General features: G+C 41.6%; 1 protein-coding gene and 1 long non-coding RNA gene across 3 annotated transcripts in view; both read left to right on the top strand.

The window, feature by feature from the left end:
- Positions 1-25014, top strand: part of NCAM2 (neural cell adhesion molecule 2) — a 582026-nt gene that overhangs the window by 183891 nt on the left and 373121 nt on the right. The window lies entirely within an intron of this gene.
- LOC115659515 lies at positions 9472-10719 on the top strand. Its single transcript, XR_004002573.1, has 3 exons — positions 9472-9483; positions 9817-9826; positions 10565-10719. It is a non-coding gene; the product is annotated as an uncharacterized LOC115659515 (long non-coding RNA).

Genomic DNA, 25014 nt, shown 5'->3' with positions numbered 1-25014 from the left:
CCAAAAAGCACTAGGATCATGGAAAGCACTTCTTGATTTGTGGAAATAGTTCTGTTTTGTAATCCTGGACATACATGCAGATGTTTTAAAATAGAGATAGTACTGGCCCTCCTAGGACATTTCCATCTCCTCTCCCCAAACTTACAATATTTTTAGTAAGCCTCGCTGTTACAAGGTTTGTAGACTTTTGGATTTGGTATTGCTATTGGGGAAACCTGAATTTGATTTAGAATTTGAAACAAACCTATTCCTATTTCTCAGAAAGAGAAAGTAAATATTTTCCTTACTCATTTCCTGAAGTTATGTCAAAAAAATCTCAATAAACAAATGCAACTTATGTATCTAAATACTGAATCAATTTCAAAGAATTTAATTCCTGAACAAATTCCCCTTCCCCCTTTTTTTTGGCCTTGCAAGATAAAATGGTGCAAGATATGTGGTTAGCCCACGCCTCATGATTTTCCCTTTGCTATTTTTTTAAACATTATTTACCGTATGGCAAAATAGATTCATGTGATAGATCAAACAGTACAGTACTCTTAAGTTATCTTCTCTACTTCAGGAGGCTATATTTCTTTGATTTCTGATGACAGAAAGAAAGGATACATTGCTACACAAATCAGTGGTTCAACCAAGTAGTAAAGATCTGAGTTTTCACACTGCTTGAAAAAATGTCCCATGAACAGTTTTAGTAAAGCTACCCCATATGGGGATGAAGTACCTAATAAACACCAGGTAGGAGAACCAAAAGCAGTCAGTTTCTTAAGATGTAGGATTTGAATCCAATGAAAATCTAGATCTATTAAGAATCCTTTCAAACTTGATGCCCATGAGCACCTGCTAAAAGAGAACCCATTCTCCCACCACTGTTTCCCTGGGTTTTCTAGTATTTTGCTAGAGGGCTTTCTATCCAAAATATATTCGCCTTTGATATTCCAAAAGTGTAACCATCTATCTAGTGATAGACTAGAGAGTTTAACCAGTTTTGACATTTCTTTACCATCTTCTAAGAAGAACAAAGCATTGCTGTCTCTGCTATAGTGACAAAGTTGTTCTTTGATGTATCATCTTCATGGACAACAGAGAATCCATCTCTAATTCCTGAAGTATATCATCAATAACACATCTCCCATCATCCTTTTCTTTGTGAAGACCACATTTGTTTCCTATTCTAACTACATGAGGAAACTGATCTCAGCTGACACTCTGTGGCAGATAATGGTCAATGCTGATTTGTCTCCCTGGGTTTGTGTTCACCTGATTTAGTTCTGCATCAGAGTCAAAACATAAATTAGTATCCAGAAAATACAACACTTACTGGAGGTACATGCAATTTTACCAGAATCGATGCAAGAGGGGTCCAAATATATAGCGTTAGTGTTTCATAACCCCTTTTTTGTTAGGTGTTTCAGACAGTAACTAGGTAGAGATTCAAGTGTCAAAATACTATCTCTTTGAATTATTGTTCAGGGCAGAGCTATGCAAATGTGCACTATGTTACAGGAAAATAATAATGCGCCTTATCAAATTGGTGGCTTCCACCTATTCAGATGGATGATAATCTCGTTGAGTAATGGTGCATTTACGATGCAACTAAATAGTGTGTATTCACTGAGATGTTATTAATGTCATTTCTCTTGAACAAAGAAAGGTAAACCTCAGTCGTGAAAGTAATGGGGCACTGTTTGGCAAAGAGGCCCTTTTTTGATGGGAATGTGGCTGTTTATATTCTGTGTCTGCTGCCCATTGATCTGACCGTTAAAAACTGTGAGCAAGATGATTGCATGCTTCCAGCGCACAAGCAAGATGCATGGTTCAGCAACATAAACTGGAAGAAGGTGAAAAGAGTGACAAGAACTAGGTTCAGCTGTCTCTCTCTGCTCTTTGATTTGCACCATGGCCTGGCTATAATTGCTATGGATGACAATGGTAGGCACACTCACCCTTTCAACAAAATTAGTAGCTGTTCTGAGTGAGTTGCCTTTCTTCTTTGAGCCGTACCCTTGTAAGTATAGCGAAGCCTCCACCTACTAGAAGAGAATATAGGGTAGCACACTCTCTGAAAGATTTAGAGCTAGTCAAGATACAGCCTTGCTCAGTAGGAAAGATGTTTTTATCTCACAACATCCATTCTCTTTCACCACCCAATGGAGCAAATGTTTTGTTTGTTATGGTGGGGAAAATCAATTTATTTTTCAAATTTTGTCTGGATTTTAGTTCAAAATAGGAAACAAATATTTTCATTTAAACTGTAGACTTTTTCATGAAAACTTCCACATCATCAGGTCTTTTTTTAAAAACTTTTTTTTTTACCAGATCTATTTCAGTGGCTCTCGTAAGTCCAATTTTGAGGCAGTTATATATAATTCTTAGTATTTCAGAAGGTTTAAGAGTGTAGGCCTCTGTTTGAATGCATGTAATTACACTAACTTGTACAGAAGGAAAAGAAATCCAGTATTAGCTTCTATAGAACCAGAATACTTTGACTTGGTAAGTTTCCAAGGTACATAACAGGCCTTGTTACAGCAATTATAGAAGAATCCTCATATTTAGCTGCACAAAAGCATTTCCATTTAAATTATACTTTATTTCTTTGTTGACCAAGTCTAGAACATTTTTCAAAAGCATTGTGTGGATGGGAGATTCTTATACACAAGACTTTTTTTTAAAGTAGCAATTGTTTTTACTAGACGTATTGTTGAAATCACCACACTGCACCTAAAGTGGGTGTGGTGGGGGAGATGTTGTCCAGGCTTGCTGGAGGAAGGCAGTAGTGCTTTATGGTTGGGGGTGGGGGAAAACAAAAGGTCAGAAACTGCTGTGAAAAGGTGGGTGGTGGTCAGCTTTGCAGTGCTGACTCAACCCCTGGGAATTTAAGGGCAGAAGGCTTTAAAGATGCAAACCTTGGAGTTTTTCCAATGAAGCTGGCAAGGCACCATCCACCCTCCTTCCCCTTCATGGAAAAAGACGGGGAGCTGGTGGAAGCCCCGTAGGTATGGTAAGGTCCCAGCCATGGACTTGCTGGAGGAATCTGGGGGGAGCTGGTGGAAGCCTCCCAGGTATTTATGCAATAAACATGGGCTACTTGCACTGTACAGTTTTATCTGCTGGGTAGTCCCAGACATCTAATAAAGTTGTGGCCTGATTAAATCCATATCCAATGTCTCCTGTCCTTCTTTCGGAATAACTGGACAATGTGAGTCATCCTCTGCAATCATATTTTTTATCCTTCCATAAGGATAATGCTATCTCTATCAGCTCATAATCACGCTTATGTATATCTGTCTTATTACTCATACCATTGATGGTAGCATCTCATTTTGTGTGTGAGATGAAAAACAAAACAAACAATTCTGTTCAGACTAGCCAAAATTATCCCTTTCCAAATAATAGAGATAAGCTGTTATGTCGTCCAATCACTTTAAAAAAAAATTATGGACTATTTTTTGCTTTGTAGTAGTAGATTCAGCAGCAAAGAATTTGTGAGGCCACTACTCCACTCACTTAATTGCTCTCCATAGTAATTTTTATTTTAGTGTACAAAACTCTATTTGTTCTCTGCATCAGACTTCTTATAGAAAGTACTGAAAAAATTGATTGAAGTATCTCTAGAGATTTCAGTGGGCTTTGGGCTGATCCAAAATAGCGTCACTATAAAATATTGTCAATCCAGAACTGTTTACAAGCACCAGATTGAGAATAAAAAAAATAAGTTTAAAGATGTGCAATTTTGATATGTTTACAGTTCATCTACCAATTCAACTTTGAACTACTAAAAGAAGATGAGAATACCTATATATATTGAGGGGAAAAACCCACAAAAAAAACCCTCTTTGCATCTGCTGTCCTTGGAGAAACACCACTGTAACTTGATTACTCAGCCTGGGTGACAGATTTTTTTCATGTAGAAGCATATATTAACATCTCCTGTTCTAATTTTTTTTTTGAGATGTGATACGTAAGAAGCCTATAAAGCAAAACTTCTTTGCACTAAATTACACACTCTGTGTTCTGTCCATCCTCCTGAGATGAAAAGTCATACTCTGTCTTCTGGATATTTGCCTTTTAATGACCTGTCAGTTTGCTGAATATTAAACCCATTATAATATCACAATACATGTTTAGATGCCAAGTCTTTTCATCTGACAGTGCTTCTCTGTCCTCACTAAGTACTAATCAGAACTAATCATTCCTGATTGGCTCATCTGATGAGCAGAAAATGACAATTCTCTAATAGTAAATTGGTTTTCAGTGTCTCAGATATACCAATCTGGAGACTGTCCTATAATTAGGTCTATGTATGTTTCCTCTTTCTAATGTTTTGTTTTATTTAGAGGAGATCTCTGTAGAAATCCACTGAACCAGAACATTCATTTTCATGTCTCACTTCTTGGTGAAAAATGCTTTAAAATGACTGGTCCATCTGTTTGTTGTTAAGATAGAAAGGGGCAAGTCCATCAGTGCAGAATGGTGTATATAAATCCCAGAGATTCAATTTAGAGGTAAGAAAATGTCCTGTTTTTTATTTTTAATTAGTTCAGATACAAGATTGATAGTAGCACAGTGAGATCTATTAGAAGGTTCATGCTCAGACTTTAGTTGGATTGACGCTTTATATGTAATATAAATGTTGTGGGCCAAATATTATTGTCCTGAAATACACCTGTACAATTTCACTGAAGTCTGTATAATATCTGGCCTTGCACTGTTATGTCTTTAACTTATTCCTGCTGTATGTCACTGTGGAAGTCTAATGTTTGCTTGATAGACTCCATAATGCTTGGTGTCTTAAAGATTTTAATTTAAAACAGTTGGTTTCTGATGCTTTTATCAAGTGTCAGTGAATTTTAACTTATTTTACATAATTCTGTCATACCTCTTTTGGTTTGACTTTGTGAAATCAAACCTAACTATTTTTCATATTTATCAAAGAAATGTCCTTTATTTATTGACTGTAATGAAACCCAAACATTTAAAGATCTCCTGTAGAACAGTTTATAATTTAACATAAAGCCATTAGGGGGGCAGGGTGTTCAAAAACACATCATCATAGGTCACTGAAATATTTTCATTCTTGTTGGCAAAGAGTTTAATTTTTCCAGTAGCAATTCTTTTTTGATACCTGAGGATTGTGTTATGTAGGTGGAGCTTCCAGCTTACATTTTATTGTAAATTTTGAAATCTAGTAACATAAAATACAAAGGTGATAAAATGTTCAACTTTTATAATATTTAATATTTTTTTCCTTCACTGTATGGTATCAAAATGATGCTACAGTTGTCAAATAATTTTGACTCATATTATATTGAATTAGGTTAAATTGGTATGGTATTGGAAAAATTGATGGCAAAGATAAACAAAAAATGATTTCACTCAACATTATCATTTACTCTATAACCACTGGCTTCCGTTCTCCTCTTACGAAAAAGTTATGAATTTAAGTAAATGCATTACCCAGAGAATTCACTTCCCCCCCCCCCACAAAGCTCCTAATGAGCTCAATAGTTGTCTCTCTCTTGAGTTAAGGTATGCAGATAAAGCACTGTAAATGGGCAGACCCATCCCTGTGGCACTTCTTGCTGGATGTCCTCAGACTGGCTGCCTTTGCCTACCCCTGGGCTGCCCTCTGCAACCCTCAGTACCAGTTGATCTTATGGTAGGCTGCAGCCTGGGGCTTTCCAGGCTGGAGCTTCCCCAGCTCCTCAGCCTTTCCCCAGTCCTGCTCCACTCCAGTACCCTATCTCTAACTCCCTGCAGCCAGGCCCATCTCCCTCTCCAGGAAGAGGAAGACTGCTTGCTCCTGGCTTCCCTGGCATTTTTATACAGGCCAGCTGTGGCCTAATTAGGGTGTGGCCCAGCTGCGGCCACTTCCCCAATCAGCCCAGCTTTTAGAGCTGCAGCTTTCAAGCCTTCCCAGGCAGCTTTTTAAACCCCCCGGGGTAGGAGCTGGTGACTACTCCGATACAAGCACTAACAGATACTGAGCTGGTCTCTCTTCCATTAAAGTTCTTAGGATATACTCAGCATCTTATGATATTAGATATTTGTATGTGGAAATCGTCACTTCTGCTAGTAATTTTTTGCTATCAGTAAGTAATCAGTTACTAAAGTCTGTCACTGCTGACCACTAGAGTAATCTCTGAACAGCTTTCTTATTTGACAGCACTTTTTAAAATTCCAGTATCAGAAATAGTGTAGGGCTGAAACTTCAATGTCCAAAGAATATACTCAACATATACATGTTAGTAGGATATATTATTAAGAGATACAAGAAATCTAAAATATTTTCTTCCATTTCTCTCTCCGTGTTCATAAGTATTGCCATCACAAATTAAACACAGCTATCAGTTCTCTCTGTGTGCATACACACACATTATATAAATGAATAAAATGATGATTATAGCCTTTTGTTGGATGTGCAACATGAAGTTAAAGGCCTACTATATAATAGCTTATTGGTGCTGACATGCCCAAACCAAACAAAAACAACCCCCCTCCCCCCAAAAAACAAACACAAACAAACAAAAAACCCTGACAAGCCCTGGGTCAGAAAATCCTGCTGTAAATTAATAAGGAAGTCTTACACTTGTGTGCTCTGAAATAGTTAAATAAATTCAATAGTATTTTAAATATATATCTGCAAATTATACTTGGAGTATTTATTAATACTTTTTTGCATAAGATATTGAAAGATGTATACCTACTGATATAGTGTAGGGGTTCTCAACATTTTTCTTTGAGGCCCCCCCCCAACATGCTATAAAAACTCTGTGGCCCAACTGTGCCACAACAACTGGTTTTCTGCATATAAAAGCCACGGTTGGCATTATGGGGTAGCAAGCAGGGCAATTGGCTGGGGCCCCATCCACAGGGTCCCCTGTGAAGCTACATTGTTCAGGCTTCAGCTTCTGCCACGAGTGACAGGGCTCAGGGCCCTGGGCTTCAGCTTCATGCAGTGAGGCTTCAGCTTTCTGCTCTGGGCCCCAGCAAATCTATCACTGACCATGCTCCGCAGACTCCATGAAACTCCCCGGACACTTGGTTGAGAACCATTGATACAGTGCATTGGAATATTGAACTTTAATTCCCCAAAGAGAGCCACAATTCCATATGGTGTCCCTGGGTGTGAGAATTTACCTACAGGACTCTGTAGCAGAAAAATATGTAATGTCATCTTCTATCCCTATGGAGAAACTGGAGCCATATATATTTATGAAAAATTGTTCTGACCTCCAGTTAGTTTCCGCCTGCTTTGGCCAAATGAATTCCTTTTAGGGTGGGAGATGTTTATGGGAGAATCCAAATGTTAGTTACTGAAAGGTTTGTTTTACTCTTCTGCCCTAATGAGAATATCCACAAAACTTTAATAAATACATTTATTTCATGAGAATTACCAATAGATACTAAACCTGAACTCTGTATAATTTAGAGAAGATGGCCTGTATTCTCATTTGTCCACCAATGACTGGGTTGTATTGATTGCATTTTTATAACCATTGGTGACTATAAGAAACGATAACACATACTCTTCTTATAGACAATGTAAAACATTGAGCAACTTGACTTCATACAAACACTGTTTGAGACATTTGGAAGACAGGCCATGGACACTGAAGTAGTAGAAACTGAAATTTTTGGATTTCCTTTCTCTCTTCCCTCAGTTAGATAGTGAACATGCATATGACAGAAACCCAGAAAATGATGCAGCCTATCTGTAACCCTGAGGAGATGATTATTTACTAAAATCATGTTTTAGGAAATAAAATTGTATTCCATTTACATGCATAAAATGGTATTCCGATGTTCAGAAGTGCAGAGCACTTCAGGCCTAAGTTACAACTTTACAATCTATCCTGAGTAAGGGACAACATGAAGCTGCTTACACCCTCCCCAAGGCCAAGGTTGTAAAGTGAGCAGGACCAACTCTTTCTCCACTATGCAGACAAATAAAGGCTGTGGCTGTCAAGAAGTTGGCAGGTGCTCAGCACTCTTGAAAATTAAGCCTTTTTAAAGTGCCCAAATATGGATTTAGGATAGTATTAAGACTTCAAGCACTTAGGTTGAAACTTTTGGGCAGGCCTCCTCCTTACCTGCTGACCAGGACATTTATTATGCAGAGGTCTTTCAGCTCATCTAGATATTTGCCTACTTTTGCAACATGTGCATAAAAAGCACTAGCAAAGTCAGTATAAACTAAAATTTCATACAGACAATAACCTGTTTATACTGTTCTATATACTATACACTGAAATGTAAGTACAATATTTGTATTCCAATTGATTTATTTTATAATTATATGGTAAAAATGAGAAAGTAAGCCATTTTTCAGTAATAGTGTGCTGTGACACTTCTTTGTATTTTTATGTCTGACTTTGTAAGCAAGTAGATTTTAAGTGACATGAAACTTGGGAGGACACAAGACAAATCAGATTCCTGAAATGGGTACAGTAGTCTGGAAAGGTTGAGAGCCATTGGCCCAGTGCACTTCATTTCTCTCAGTAACTGAGAAACGACCAGTTCTTTTTAAAAAAAAAAAATCAGATGAAGGGAAAACTACATTAGAAAAATACTGTGTGTTACAAATCAAGCCAAGTAAACATATTTTGTAAATGACACAAACTAGAAAGGGTTTGCTCTGTAGATGTGGTGATTAGAGTTTTCCATTGTCAAACATACATCGCCATTTTCAATAATAAAAAAGAAAATTAAATGTTTCATATTTCAGGTCTAAAAGCTATATGAGGAATTAGATGGCAATTTTTTCAGGAAATGACTTGGTGTGTGCACAATATTAAAACTGGCTATTATGCTCTGCTTTGGTGTATCTCTTTTTTAGTGCGTATTAATCCCATTACCTTAACAATGTGCCTTATTTCAAGGAATGTACAATGCAAATATAACTGAAAAGCTTTGGGCCTTCCGCTTCCAGTAATTCAGTTTTAAATCCAGGCAAATTATGATTTAAAAATACATTTGTCTGTCATTGTGCCAATAACTGGGTTCACCATTTCCATTGCTGGAGCCTTCTCTTTCCCTGCCTCTGTTTCTTTTTCTGTTGGTGTGCTCCCCACATGAATGTGAGAGACTTCACAAAAGAAAAATTATTCAAACTGGAGTGCGGGTCCTCCTGGATATCGGTGGGATTAGTACAAGTTAAAGGTGCAGAGTGTAACACTGGGATTGGAAAAAGAGAAATGTCCTGGATCCATCACAACTCCCACTGCAAATGCATAGCAGCAGGCAACTCATTGGAAATCTCATACCTGCCATTTCTTCTCCTCCTGGGGCTCATAACCAGGCAGTCACAGCAGGAGCTCAGGCTGCATCCTGCCTCTCTGAATGTACTCCCTTTCTTCCCAAACATTAAACTATTGTTATTACCTGGTATTGAACTTCAGGATTAAGGAGGAAGAAGATGTAGCAGTAGAATATGGACTTCAGAAAAGCGGACTTAAACTCCCTCAGGGAACTGATGGTCAGGCTGTTCTGGGAAGCTAATATCAGGGGGAAAGAAGTCCAGGAGAGCTGACTGTATTTTAAAGAAGCCATATTGTGAGTGCAAGAACAAACCATCCTGATGTGCAGAAAGAATAGCAAATATGGCAGGTGACCAGCTTGGCTTAACAGAGAAATCTTCAGTGAGCTTAAATACAAAAAGGAAGTTTACAAGAACTGGAAACTTGGATAGATGATTAGGGAGGAATATAAAAATATTGCTCGAGCATGCAGGGGTATAATCAGGAAGGCCAAAGCACAATTGGAGTTGCAGCTAGCAATGGGTGAAGGGTAACAAGAAGGGTTTCTACAGGTACTTAGCAACAAGAACGTCAGAGAAAGTTTGGGCCCCTTGCTCAATGGGGGAGGTAACTTAGTGACAGATAATGTGGAAAAAGCTGAAGTATTCAATGCTTTTTTTGCCTCTGTCTTCACAGACAAAGTCAACTCCCAGACTGCTGCACTGGGAAGCCCAGTATGCGGTGGACTTGAGCAGCCCTCAGTGGTGGAAGAATAGGTTAAGGACTGTTTAGAAAAGCTGAACATACACAAGTCCGTGGGTCTGGATCTAATGCATCCGCAGTTGTTGAGGGAGTTGGTTGATGTGAATGCAGAGCCATTGACCATTATCTCTGAAAACTTGTGGTGATCGGGGAAGGTCCTGGGTGATTGGAAAAAAGCAAATATAGTGCCCATCTTTAGAAAAGGGAAGAAGGGGAACCCAGGGAACTACAGACTGGTCAGCCTCACCTCAGTCCTGGGAAAAATCATGGAGCAGGTCCTCAAGGAAGCCATTTTGAAGCACTTGGAGGAGAGTATGGTGATCAGGAACAGTCAGCATGGATTCACCAAGGGCAAGTCATGCCTGACCAACCTGATTGCCTTCTGTAATGAAATAACTGGCTCTGTGATTATGGGGAAAGCAGTGGACATGATATATTTTGACTTTAGCAGAGCTTTTGATATGGTCTCCCACAGTATTCTCGCCAGCAAGTAAAAAAAGTATGGATTGGATGAATGGACTATAAAGTGAATAGAAACTGGCTACATCATTGGTCTCAGTGTGTAGTGATCAATGGCTTGATGTCTAGTTGGCAACCGGTATCAAATGGAGTGTCCCAGTGGTCGGTCCTGGGGCCTATTTTGTTCAAAATCTTTATTAATTATTTGGATGATGGTATGGATTGCACCCTCAGCAAGCTCGTGGATGACACTAAGCTGAGGGGAGAGGTAGATATGCTACAGGGTAGGGATAGGGTCCATACTGACCTAGACAAGTTGGAGGATTGGGCCAAAAGAAATCTGATGAGGTTCAACAATGACAAGTGCAGAGTTTTGCACTTAGGGCTGAAGAATCCCATCCCACACTGGATACCGACCGGCTAAGAGGCAGTTCTGCAGAAAGGGACCTACATATTACAGTGGATGAGAAGTTGTATATGAGTCAGCAGTGTGCCCTTGTTGCCAAGAAGGCTAACAGCATATTGGGCTGCATTAGTAAGAACACGGCCAGCAAATTGAGGAATGTGATGATTCCCCTGTATTCGGCACTGGTGAGGCCACATCTGTTGCGTCCAGTTGTAGGCCCACTGCTACAGCAAGATGCGGACAAATTGTAGAGAGTCCAGTGGAGACAACGGAAATGATTAGGAGGCTGGAGCACATGACTTATGGGGAGAGGCTGAGGGAATTGGTCTTATTTAGTCCGCAGAAGAGAAGAGTGCGGGGGGATTAGATAGCAGCCTTCAACTTACTGAAGATGGAATTCCAAAGAGGATGGAGCTAGGCTGTTCTCAGTGGTGGCAGATGACAGAACAAGGAGCAATGGTCTCAAGTTGCAGTGCCGGAGGTCTAGGTTGGATATTAGGAAAAACTGTTTCTCAAGGAGGTTGATGAAGCACTGGAATGGGTTACCTAGTGAAGTGGTGCAGCCCGAACGGAAGGACATTAAATTCATACACCCCCGCATGGGTGACGAATGCTGACCTTTCCTTGGCAGGTTCATCTAGCGGTACTTGCCAGTACCCCTTGGTTAAGTCTATTGTAGAGATAAACTGGGCATGTCCCAACTTCTCCAATAGCTCATCGGTGCATGGCATTGGATAGTTGTCCGGACGAGTTACCGCATTTAGCTTACGGTAGTCCACGCAAAAGCGTATTTCCCCATCTAATTTGGGTACTAGAACCACTGGAGATGCCCATGCACTGGTAGATGAGCGTATTATACCCATCTGTAGCATGTTCTGGGTCTCCCGTTCTATAGCAGCTTGGGCATGAGGAGACACCCGGTAGGGTGGGGTTCTAATTGGGTGAGCATTACCTGTGTCAATGGAGTGGTATGCCCGTTCATTCCATCCTGGGGTGGCTGAGAACAATGGGGCGAAACTAGTGCACAGCTCCTTGATTTGTTGCCGCTGCAGACGTTTCAGGGTTGTGGAGAGGTTCACCTCTTCCACGCCACCATCTTTTTTCCCTTCGTAGTAGACACCTTCAGGCCACTCAGCATTATCTCCTTGGACTGTAAACTGACAAACCTGTAAGTCTCTGGAATAGAAAGGCTTGAGAGAATTAACATGGTACACTCTGGGTTTTAGAGAGGAATTGGGAAATGCTATGAGGTAGTTAACAGCTCCCAGGCACTCTTGGACCGTGAATGGCCCTTCCCATGATGCTTCCATCTTATGGGCCTGTTGCGCCTTCAAGACCGTAACCTGGTCTCCTACCTTGAAGGAACGTTCTCTGGTACGTTTGTCATACCAGGCCTTTTGCTCTTCCTGAGCATTTTTTAGGTTTTCTTTAGCAATGGCTAAAGAGTGTCGGAGGGTGCTTTGTAGGTTGCTTACAAAGTCCAGAATGTTAGTTCCTGGAGAAGGCGTAAACCCCTCCCATTGCTGCTTCATAACCGGAATGGCCCCTTAACCTCGTGGCCATACAGAAGTTCAAATGGTGAAAACCCTAAACTGGGATGTGGTACAGCCCTGTAGGTAAAAAGCAACTGCTGCAAAACTAGGTCCCAATTATTGGAGTGTTCGTTGACGAATTTACGTATCATGGCCCCCAAAGTTCCATTAAACTTTTCGACCAGGCCATTGCTTTGATGGTGGTACGGGGTGGCAACCAAGTGATTCACCTCATGAGTTTCCCACAGTTCTTTCATGGTCCCTGCCAGGAAATTAGATCCTGAATCTGTAAGGATGTCGGAGGGCCAACCTACCCTGGCAAAAATGTCAGTTTGGACTTGGCACACAGCGTTAGCCCTGGTGCTGCCTAGAGCTACTGCTTCCGGCCGTCGGGTAGCAAAGTCCACGAAAGTCAGTACATACTACTTTCCTCTGGGTGTCTTTTTTGGGAAAGGACCCAGAATATCCACAGCTACTCGCTGAAATGGGACCTCAATTATGTGGAGTGGCTGGAGAGGGGCCTTGACCTGGTCTTGGGGCTTTCCCACCCTTTGGCATACCTCACAAGACCGGACATAATTAGCAACGTCCTTGCCCATCCCCTCCCAGTGGAAGGACTTCCCCAACCTGTCTTTGGTTCTGTTCACCCCAGCATGGCCACTGGGATGATCATGGGCTAAGCTTAAGAGCTTTCCCCGGTACTTTGTTGGAACCACCAACTGTTTTTGCGGCTGCCAGTCTTCCTGGTGTTCACCAGAAAGAGTCTCCTTGTATAAAAGTCCTTGTTCTACAACAAACCGGGATCGATTAGAAGACCTGAGAGGTGGTGGGGTGATCCGTCCCGCCGCCCACGCTTTCTGAAGGCTGTCATCTGCTTCCTGCTCAGTCTGGAATTGTTCCCTTGAGGCTGGGGACACCAGTTCTTCCTTAGACTGGGGACTTCGGTTTGGTCCCTCTGGAAGCGATGTAGGTGATGGGGTTGTTTCCGTTGCTGGTGAGCCGCTTTCTGCTGGTGCACCAGGAGTTATTTCAGGCTCTGGCTGAGCCTCTTAGGTATGGTTGTCTGCTGCTTCTGCCAGGTCAGGCTCGCTGGCGCCCTCTGGCATTGCGGTTGAAGATGGATTTGCAAGCACTGTCGTCAGTGCTGGTAACGGTTCTGGTGCTGGCTGCTTTTCCAATTCCTGGTCTGGGACTGGAAGCACTGTGGCTGTGTCCGTTGTGGCATGGAATCCGGGTCCACTACCTCTGTCTGGGTCTCTGGTAACACAGACGGGGCCTCTGTGGACGGCTCAGGAACAGGAATGGGTCTGGAAGCTTGCCGGGTTTGGCTACGTGTAACCATTCCCACTCTCTTGGCCCGCTTCACCTGGTTGGCCAAGTCTTCCCCCAGTAGCATGGGGATGGAATAATTGTCTTAGACTGCAAAAGTCCACATTCCTGACCAGCCTTTGTACTGGACAGGCAGTTCAGCTGTAGGCAAGTCTACAGCTTGTGACATGAAGGGGTAAATTGTAACTTTGGCCTTTGGGTTGATGAATTTGGGGTCTACGAAGGATTGGTGGATAGCTGACACTTGTGCCCCCGTGTCTCTCCACGCAGTAACCTTCTTTCCTCCCACTCTCAAAATTTCCCTTCGCTCCAAGGGTATTTGAGAGGCATCTGGGCCTGGGGATCTTTGGTGTGATGGTGGTGTAATGAACTGCACTCGATTGGGGTTCTTCGGGCAGTTGGCCTTTATATGTCCCAGTTCATTACACTTGAAGCATCTTCCATCTGACTGGTCACTGGGTCGAGGTGAGTTACTGGAGACTGGTGAGGTGGAAGAATAGGGTGTCTGTGGCTTTCCTTGGGTTGTAGGTGGTGTCCTGGGTTGCCCTCGGTTGTAGGGTTTATTGTCGGTGTGCCCCCTGGGGTATTCATTCCCCTTGACAGTAGCTTTCTTGCTTTCTGCCACTTCCATCCATTTGGCTCCAATCTCCCCTGCCTCGGTGAGATTTTTGGGTTTTCCATCTAGTATGTACCGTGTTATGTCCTCAGGAACACCATCCAAGAACTGCTCCATTTGTATGAGGAGGTGCAGTTCGTCCAAGGATTTAACATTGTTTCCTGATATCCAGGCATCATAATTTTTTCCAACGTAGTATATGTGTCTGGGAAATGACACATTTGGTTTCCACTTTTGGGTTCTGAAACGCCGACGGGCATGATCCTGGGTTATCCCCATTCTGAATCAGGCCTTGGTTTGAAACAGTTTATAATCCTTCATTCTGTCCTTTGGCATTTCAGCCGCCACCTCTGCTAACGGTCCACTGAGCTGTGACCTCAGCTCTACCATGTACTTGTCTTCAGGGATGCTGTACCCAAGACAGGCCCTTTTGAAATTTTCTGAGAAGGCCTCAGTGTCATCACCTGCCTTGTAGGTGGGAAATTTCTTATGTGGAACAATCATTGGCGCAGGTTTGTTAGGACTGGCGGGAGCATCCTGCCTGGCCCGCGCCAAGTCCATTTCATACTTTCTCTCTTTTCACTCTGTTTTTGTTGTTTTTCCATTTCTTGTTGGTGTTTCTCCCTCTCTCGTTGGTGGGCTGCATCTTTGTCTGCTTGCTCTCTTTTGTAGGTTTCCTCTTTGTCTGCTTGCTCTCTTTTGTAAGCTGCCAGTTTGATGTTTTCTTCCCTTTCTTTCAGCTCCACCTCATAGACTCATAGACTCTAGGACTGGAAGGGACCTCGAGAGGTCATCGAGTCCAGTCCCCTGCCCTCATGGCAGGACCAAATACTGTCTAGACCATCCCTGATAGACATTTATCTAACCTACTCTTAAATATCTCCAGCGATGGAGATTCCACAACTTCCCTAGGCAATCTATTCCAGTGTTTAACTACCCTGACAGTTAGGAACTTTTTCCTAATGTCCAACCTAAATCTCCCTTGCTGCAGTTTAAGCCCATTGCTTCTTGTTCTATCATTGGAGGCTAAGGTGAACAAGTTTCTCCCTCCTCCTGATGACACCCTTTTAGATACCTGAAAACTGCTATCAGGTCCCCTCTCAGTCTTCTCTTTTCCAAACTAAACAAACCCAATTCCTTCAGCCTTCCTTCATAGGTATGTTCTCAAGACCTTTAATCATTCTTGTTGCTCTTCTCTGGACCCTCTCCAATTTCTCCACATCTTTCTTGAAATGCGGTGCCCAGAACTGGACACAATACTCCAGTTGAGGCCTAACCAGCGCAGAGTAAAGCGGAAGAATGACTTCTTGTGTCTTGTTTACAAAACACCCTGTTAATGCATCCCAGAATCATGTTTGCTTTTTTGCAACAGTATCACACTGTTCACTCATATTAAGCTTGTGGTCCACTATGACCCTAGATCTCTTTCTGCCATACTCCTTCCTAGACAGTCTCTTCCCATTCTGTATGTGTGAAACTGATTGTTCCTTCCTAAGTGGAGCACTTTGCATTTATCTTTATTGAACTTCATCCTGTTTACCTCAGACCATTTCTTCAATTTGTCCAGATCATTTTGAATTTTGAACCCTGTCCTCCAGAGCAGTTGCAATCCTCCCAGTTTGGTATCGTCCGCAAACTTAATAAGCGTACTTTCTATGCCAACATCTAAATCGTTGATGAAGATATTGAACAGAACCGGTCCCAAAACAGACCCCTGCGGAACCCCACTTGTTATACCTTTCCAGCAGGATTGGGAGCCATTAACAACTACTCTCTGAGTACGGTTATCCAGCCAGTTATGCACCCACCTTATAGTAGCCCCATCTAAATTGTACTTTCCCAGCTTATCTATAAGAATATCATGCGAAACCGTATCAAATGCCTTACTAAAGTCTAGGTATATCACATCCACCGCTTCTCCCTTATCCACAAGGCTCGTTATCAGGCCTCTTGCTTCTAATGTATTGATAAAAAGTCTTCTTGTTTCCCTTTATTTCCAATAGCTAGTTCCCTCCTTTTCTCTTTTTTCCATTTGTTGCCTGTGGTCTGCTTCTTTGATTTGTGCCTCTGCCCCCATTTTTGCCTTGGAAGTCATGGTTCCTGTTTTCTTGTGTTGGGGTGCCCTCTGGTGTTTTATTGTTTGAACTGCTGGCTCTCTGTTGTTTCCTGGGGTTTGCCTAGCAACAGTGCCTTTTTTTTTCTTCCTCTAGCTAATCTTTTAAATGTAAAGTAAACCAGAAAAAACACTTTATTTGCATGTGTGTTGTGCTGGGTACTTGACTCTCAATCGGATTGCTATAGTTTAACAGAAGACCCTTTGTCAACCTTACTAGTTCCTTGCTTAATATGTAAGCCAAACTGCAACGAGAGAACAAAAAAAAAAATTCTCTCTGGATCCTTATAAAACCAAACTCTTTCTCTCTGTTTAAAAGTCCTAGCAGAGAAAAAGAAAATAATATTCCTACTGGCTTCTGGATTCTTATCTTTCCACACCGCTGCCACTCATGTTATAACTTTCCTACTCAGATCTGAACCTTAAAGTTCAGAACATGAGAAACTATCATGAAACCTCCAAACTTAATTACGAGCTTGGATCTGATATCGCAGCAAAGAATCCTGTGGCACCTTATAGACTAACAGACGTTTGGAGCATGAACTTTCGTGGGTGGAATACCCACTTCCTCAGATGCATGTAATGGAAATATCCAGGGGCAGGTATATATGTGTGCTAGCAAGCAAGCTAGAGATAACGAGGTCAGTTCAATCAGGGAGGATGAGGCCCTGTTCTAGCAGTTGAGGTGTGAAAACCAAGAGAGGAGAAACTGGTTCTGTAATTGGCAAGCCATTCACAGTCTTTGTTCAATCCTGAGCTGATGGTGTCAAATTTGCAGATGAACTGAAGCTCAGCAGTTTCTCTTTGAAGTCTGGTCCTGAAGTTTTTTTGCTGCAGGATGGCCACCTTAAGGTCTGCTATAGTGTGGCCAGGTGAGGTTGAAGTGCTCTCCTACAGGTTTTTGTATATTGCCATTCCTAATGTCTGATTTGTGTCCATTTATCCTTTTCCGTAGAGACTGTCCAGTTTGGCCGATGTACATAGCAGAGGGGCATTGCTGGCATATGATGGCGTATATTACATTGGTGGATGTGCAGGTGAATGAACCAGTGATGGTGTGGCTGATCTGGTTAGGTCCTGTGATGGTGTCGCTGGTGTAGATATGTGGGCAGAGTTGGCATCGAGGTTTGTTGCATGGATTGGTTCCTGAGCTAGAGTTATTATGGTGTGGTGTGCAGTTACTGGTGAGAATATGTTTCAGGTTGGCAGGTTGTCTGTGGGCAAGGATTGGCCTGCCACCCAAGGCCTGTGAAAGTGTGGGATCATTGTCCAGGATGGGTTGTAGATCCTTGATGATGCGTTGGAGGGGTTTTAGCTGGGGGCTGTATGTGATGGCCAGTGGAGTCCTGTTGGTTTCTCTCTTGGGTTTGTCTTGCAGTAGGAGGCTTCTGGGTACACGTCTGGCTCTGTTGATCTGTTTCCTTATTTCCTCATTCGGGTATTGTAGTTTTGAGAATGCTTGGTGGAGATTTTGTAGGTGTTGGTCTCTGTCTGAGGGGTTAGAGCAGATGCGGTTGTACCTCAGTGCTTGGCTGTAGACAATGGATCGTGTGATGTGCCTGGGGTGGAAGCTGGAGGCATGAAGGTAGGCATAGCGGCCGGTAGGTTTTCGATATAGGGTGGTGTAATGTGACCCTCACTTATTTGCACCGTGGTGTCAAGAAAGTGGACCTCCCGTGTAGATTGGTCCAGGCTGAGGTTGATGGTGGGGTGGAAGCTGTTGAAATCATGGTGGAATTTTTCCAGAGTCTCCTTCCCATGGGTCCAGATGATGAAGATGTCATCAATGTAGCGTAGATAGAGAAGGGGTGTGAGTGGACGAGAGCTGAGGAAGCGTTGTTCCAGGTCGGCCATGAAGATATTGGCATATTGTGGGGCCATGCGGGTGCCCATAGCAGTGCCACTGATCTGGAGATATATATTGTCATCAAATTTGAAATAGTTGTGTGTAAGTATAAAGGCACAGAGCTCAGCAAGCAGTTGTGCTGTGGCATCATCAGGGATAGTGTTCCTGACAGCTTGTATTCCATCTGTGTGTGGGATGTTCGTGTAGAGAGCCTCTACATCCATGGTGGCTAGGATGGTGTTTTCTGGGAGGTCACCAATGCATTGTAGTTTCCTCAGGAAATCAGTGGTGTCACGGAGATAGCTGGGAGTGCTGGTGGCATAGGGTCTGAGTAGAGAGTCCATATATCAAGACAGTCCTTCAGTGAGAGTGCCAATGCCCGAGATGATGGGGCGTCCAGGATTTCCGGGTTTGTGGATCTTGGGTAGTAGATAGAATAACCCTGGTCGGGGCTCTAGGGGTATGTTGATTTCTTCTGGTGTTAGTGTAGGGAGTGTCCTGAGTAGATGCTGTAGTTTCTTAGTGTATTCCTCAGTGGGATCTGAGGGAAGTGGCCTGTAGAATTTGGTATTGGAGAGTTGTCTGGCTGCCACCTTTTGATAGTCAGACCTGTTCATGATGACAACGGCACCTCCTTTATCAGCCTCTTTGATGATAATGTCAGGGTGGTTTCTGAGGCTGTGGATGGCATTGCGTTCTGCACGACTTAGGTTGTGAGGCAAGCGATGTTGTTGTTCCACGATTTCTGCCTGTGCACGCCGGCGAAAGCATTCAATGTATAGGTCCAGGCTGTCATTTCGACCCTCAGGAGGAGTCCATGTGGAGTTCTTTTTCTTGTGCTGTTGGTGGGAGGGCACCCGTGTATCAGTGCACTGTTCAGTGTTGTCCTGGAAGTATTCTTTGAGTCGGAGACGGCGAAAGTAGGCTTGCAGATCGCCACAGAACTGTATCATGTTGGTGGGGGTGGCAGGGCAGAAAGAGAGTCCCCGAGATAGGACAGACTTTTCTTCTGGGCTGAGTGTGTAGTTGGATAGATTGACGATATTGCTGGGTGGGTTAGGGGTACCACTGTTGTGGCCCCATGTGGCAGGTAGGAGTTTAGACAGCTTACAGTCCTTTTTCCTTTGAAGAGAGGTGAAGTGAGTAATGTAGATCTCCTGTCTTATTCTAGTGAAGTCCGTTTGTATAGAAGTTTGGTTATTAATGAGAGTCTCCAGGTTGGAGAGCTCTTTTTTGATGTTTTCCTGTTTGCTGTATAGGATGCTGATCAGGTGGCTCCTCAGTTTTTTTTGATAGAGTATGACATAATCTCTCACTGTGGTCTGTGTAGTATGTAGATAGCAGTGGATTTTTTACCTTTAGTCCATTTGGTATGATGTCCATCCGTTTGCATTTGGAAAGGAAGATGATATCTGTCTGTATTTGTGCAAGTTTCTTCATGAGGTTGATGGATCTGATATCGCTGCCACCAGCCAGAAAATTCCAGTGTCTGGCTCACTCTGGTCTCCCCAAAACCTTCCCTGGGGGACCCCCAAGACTCAGATGCCCTGAGTCTCACCACAAAGGGAAATAACCCACTTCCCTTCCCCCTCTTAACCTCGTCCCAGATTTCCCCACCCTGGGTACTCTAGGATATTCCCTGCTTCAAGTCCTTGAAACACAAGTACGGAGAGATCAAATCTCTCTCTCCTCTCACCAAGAGAGTATGCAAAATCAGACTTAGTAAATCTAACACAAAGAGATTTTCCCCTCCCTTCGTTTCTTAGCATTAACCAGTGAAAAAATTCAAACAGGTCTTAAAAAGAAAGCTTTATATAAAAAGAAAGAAAAAGACATAAAAATGGTCTCTATATCAAGGTGACAATATACAGGGTCAATTGCTTAAAAGAAAAAATGAATAAACAGCCTTATCCAAAAAGAATACAATTTAAAACATTCCAGCAACTACACACATGTAAATACAAAAAAACAATATAAACCTATTGTCTTACTATCCTTGTACTTACAACTTGGAAACAGAAGATTAGAAAGCCTGGAGATAGAGAGATCACTCTCAGAGCCGAGAGGGTCACCGAACCAAGACAAAGAACACCCACCCCAAAACTTCCCTCCCTGGACATTTGAAAAATCTTGTTTTCTGATTGGTCCTCTGGTCAGGTGTTTGGTTCCCTTTGTTAACCGTTTACAGCTAAAAGAACATTAACCCTTAGCTATCTGTTTATGACAGGGAGGTCTAGGTTGGATATTAGGAAAAACCATTTCTCAAGGAGGTTGATGAAGCACTGGAATGGGTTACCTAGTGAGGTGGTGGAATCTCCATTCTTAGAGGTTTTTAAGGCCTGGCTTGACACAGCCCTGGATAGGATGATTTAGTTAGAGTTTATCCTGCTTTGTGCAGGGAGTTGGTTTAGATGACCTCCCGAGTTCTCTTCCAACCCTAATCTTCTGTGATTCTATGTAGTCAGTCTACTGGAATCATAACGTTTGGGCCTGCTTACAGAACATTTGTTGGAGACAGTAGATCAGATACCAACACAGCAGTAGTAGGAAAGATTAATTTCTCTGTACGTGAAATTCCCATCTGAAAAAGAGAGAGAGAGACACTTTCTGAGAGGTCAGAGTGACCTTTTTTTAGGTAGCCTACTACAAATTGAGAAAGGGAGAGAAAAAAAAACAAAGCAGAAGACACAGATGTGCACTTGATGTGAAGTTACTGCTTTAAACCTCTGATTTTGGTAACCTGTTACATTAAAAAAAAAAAAGAAAGAAATTAGCCCCAGAAATATTCCTCAAACTGGGGAGAACTGTGGTTCTATATCTTTTTGACAAATCTTGACATTCCAAGACTTTTCTTTCTTCACAAGGCTCATGTGAAAGAATTTAGAGTGAAGGAATGCATACTTAGTCCTTAGTAATTGTACTCCAGGAGGTTTTGACAAACATAATAGCCAGGATGGTGTGGATTAATCCTGCCGCATTGACTATCTAAACCACAGTGTGACTCAGTATTTAAATTCTTGATGAGAGAAATGTCTATATATTTTAATTGTGACAGCTGAATTTCTCTGTATGTATCTTAACTTTAATGCCCTAATGATCTGGATTAAATATTTAATGAGAAACACTGTTTTAGAAGTGTCCAAGTTGGGGTCTGTCCCATGAGAGGGGCATCTGCAGTAGTAGAGAACAAGGAATAGTGTTGGATTTTTTCAGAGCATAGTACTACCTGAAGCCTGATGACAAGACTTCTATAAAATATTTTTAGAGGCCAGCAGATGAGATCTACCACCTGCAACTCTTGTGAATGTAGTACCTCTCAGTTGTAAGAATATAATGTGGTATCATGCCCTGAAGAATTGGAGCAGAGTATCTTTTAAGAACATTTAATTCTGTTTAATTTTAGGGACTCACTTTGTTTTTCCTCCTATCTTTCTATTCTGTCTAGACTATCTGTATAGTGTATGTCTTTCCCATTCACATACACTAAATATTTTTATCTTATGTTGTTCGTGTCAAGGTAAATTTCCACCCTATCCTTTCTTCCCTTGTAAGAAGGCCATCAAAAATAACGCAAGCCCTAAGGTCTAATGAAGACAGGAGTCCTTTCTACTTCAGTAGTGCCTAATTGGATTCTTCATATTATGGATTTGAATTTTGGGCATAAAATATCTAGTGATAATTTACAATCTCAGATAACATGGTCAGTGTATGGTCGGGAAATATCAATTTCTTCGTAATGTTTACTATTCAAAATACACAGACACACACACTCACTAATGTTTATTTTTCTCTGCAATATTAACTGAATTGTCTTGCCTGCTGGGGATAATAAATGTATTCCTTTAGAGATGCCTTAGTGTTGTTTTCTCTTCATGTCTAGTTATGATTTCTGTGACTTGAAAATAAGTCACGTTATATATGAGGATCAGATATTTAGCATGACATATTATTTGGTCCTCACTTGACATCATTCTAAAGAGAAATCATAAACGTTTTTCTGCTGAAAGAGATTAAACTTTTAGGAAGTTGTATGCAACAGAAGTATTAATGCGATGTAAATTAAATTGGCAGATACATAAAAACAACCATTGGCATACAGTATGCTTTATTTACACTATGCATACATTAAAATTAAATGCAGAAAAATTGAGCAGACATCTTGAAATATCCTTTAAACAGCACTAAAGACAAGGAAATATTAGCAAACATGAACAAATCTCAGAGGAATAGGAAATTGTCTTTCAATAATTATGCAGCTATCGAATACAATTTTCTATAATTAGTAGGTAAGCAGAAGATATTGACTTTCAAATTACATGACAATTCCAAAGGCAGTTCCCCATTTAATTTGTTGTAGTAAACATTTCCAGTGTACTCAGAATTGAAATGCACTGCAGCTACAAATTTAAAGTTCATCATGTGTGTGGCCAGCTAAATAAAATCAAGGAGGCTGTGAGAATGAATGAATGAATGAAATGTGTTCCCTTCCTGAGAAGGGGAGGGGGCATGAAAAGCTACATATAACTTCCTGAAAGTGAGATTTTCATAAATTACAAAACAAACAAATTTATGCCAAAATAAATTTGGCAGAAATTGGTCTGGAATTCTGTCTTAGGAGCACTTGCCAGTAGCAACTGGACTGAATTCATTTCAGAAAGCGAGGCACCAAAACTGTGGGTAGGGAATTAAGGAGAAAAGACGGGTAATCAGTCATTGTGGGGGCGGAGAAGGTAAATGGTAATTAAATTGGAGAGAGAGGAGCTATAAAATACAATGGACTTGAAAGGAGGAAAATATGTGGGGCTGGAAAGGGACCTGTAATCAACAGGGAGTGTGACGAGGAGTCCAGTTCCAGTGAAATAGCTGTGGATCTGGGGGAAGAGAGAGGAGAGACCACTGAAAGCAAGAACATAAGCAGAATCTGTGTTGCTTAAGAGTCTGATAGATCTAGGTGAGCTCAAGGAGATGGAATGTGTAAGATAAAGATGTGGACGAACGGATAAAGTGGTCCTGAATCGGGAAGAGTTTCCTGTAGATAGAACAGACGAAGGGAATATGAGAGCTTGCAGGAGTGGAGGCTGATGGATAGGTGTGGGAAAGAGGGGAGCAGAAGAGAATGAGCTCCATTAAAAGGAGGCCTAATTTCCAAGGAAAATCATCATGTGGATCATTTGAAAGTAGACTGGGCAGAGTACTAGCAAATATAGTGTAAGAAACAATCCTGCAATAGTAGGACAGACAATGAAGTTACAGATCTTTCTTACATATCTACTTAAAGGTGAACTTTCCTTTCTATATAGACTTAACATGTAGGGAACAAAAAGCAAGAATGGCACCTCTTCCCACTGTGTGGACTTTCACTGCTAGACTGAGAAATGAATATATCTGTTGGCACTAAGTCCTGTTTGTTAAGGAGCTAATTTTTACTAATGGAAAAAAATTCTTGTATGTGTGTCTGAATATATTCTAAATGTATAAAAAAAAAACCAGAATGTGATTGCAAACATTGACAAGGCCAGTAAGTTAATTTCTTCTTGTTGTGATGCAGATATAAACAAAACAAAAGACCTTCTGATCTCAAGGAGTGAATTGTGGGGCTGAGTGAGGGCTGCAGGTTGTCAGAGTGGACCTTGTAATGGGAGGGTGTTGCATCAAGAATAGACCCTTGCAAAATTGCATGTCCTCACAGCAGGGTGGAACTTTTTTTTCCACGATGGTGAATAAAATTTGTTATATCATCCTTGTCATAGCTGTTGGCAAGTGGTGTACATTTTAAATGAAGCATTCAGATATCACAAAGAATAAAACATCAGAATGTCTAGACAAAATATAAAACTCCACTGTGTTTGATGTCACTCCATTTTCAATTAGGGCAGAGAATTTGTACATCAGATTAGTGTGCTTGATTAATAACCATAAATTCACTGGTTTTGAATTAGCCTCTTTTTGGCTCCCCTATTGTTATCTAGATGCAATAGGAAAACATTAGCACTAGTATAATATATTCCGTATAAAATGTATATTAGTTCAAAATTAAACTATTCCCTATTTTACACCATGATCCAAAATTGTTCTGTATCATTAATAAAACATTGTTTTTTTTTCTTTTTGTGGTGATCTATAGCCAAACGCACGTACAAGGCACAGTCTCATTACTCTGTGATCTTGTTATAATCTGGTCACTGGGGATCAGAGGCTGGATTGCACAGGGGACACTTTGAAGGGAGTTGGGCTCTGGGTGCACCTGCTGCAATCTGCAAGGCAAACTCAGAGAAGAGCGCTTGAGTGGCTAAGAGCAGCTGGTTATGTTAGGAAGCTGACACTCACAGTCAAAACTCCCCATGGGCACAGTAGCCTTTAAAGCCTGTGTGGAGTGGATCTACTGATGGTCCATGGTCTCAGTTTAGAGGGAGGATTCCATTCCCTCCAAATCTCATGAAGATCCTTACTAAGGCTTTGTGCAGAAGACTAGGATTTGACCTTGCTCTTCCAAACGCCTCATCTCGGGCAGGATCTAAGTCTTCCTCTGATTTAAAACAAACAAACAAACTTCAGTAACTACCCTACACATTGAAGCTTTATATTTGTTTCTTAATATGGTGATGGAGATGTGCTAGTAGCTGTAAAGAGTCTGTAAGACGGATATTTAAAATATTTTTAAACAATATTTTAAGAGTTTAAAAATAAGATGACATAAGAAAGAATGTGACCTAGA

The sequence above is a fragment of the Gopherus evgoodei genome, chromosome 1 (genome assembly GCF_007399415.2).
Source record: "Gopherus evgoodei ecotype Sinaloan lineage chromosome 1, rGopEvg1_v1.p, whole genome shotgun sequence".
In the NCBI taxonomy this organism is placed as follows: Eukaryota; Metazoa; Chordata; order Testudines; family Testudinidae; genus Gopherus; species Gopherus evgoodei.
The sequence above is the reverse complement of the archived record's forward strand: the minus strand, read 5'-3'. Positions and strand labels throughout refer to the sequence as shown.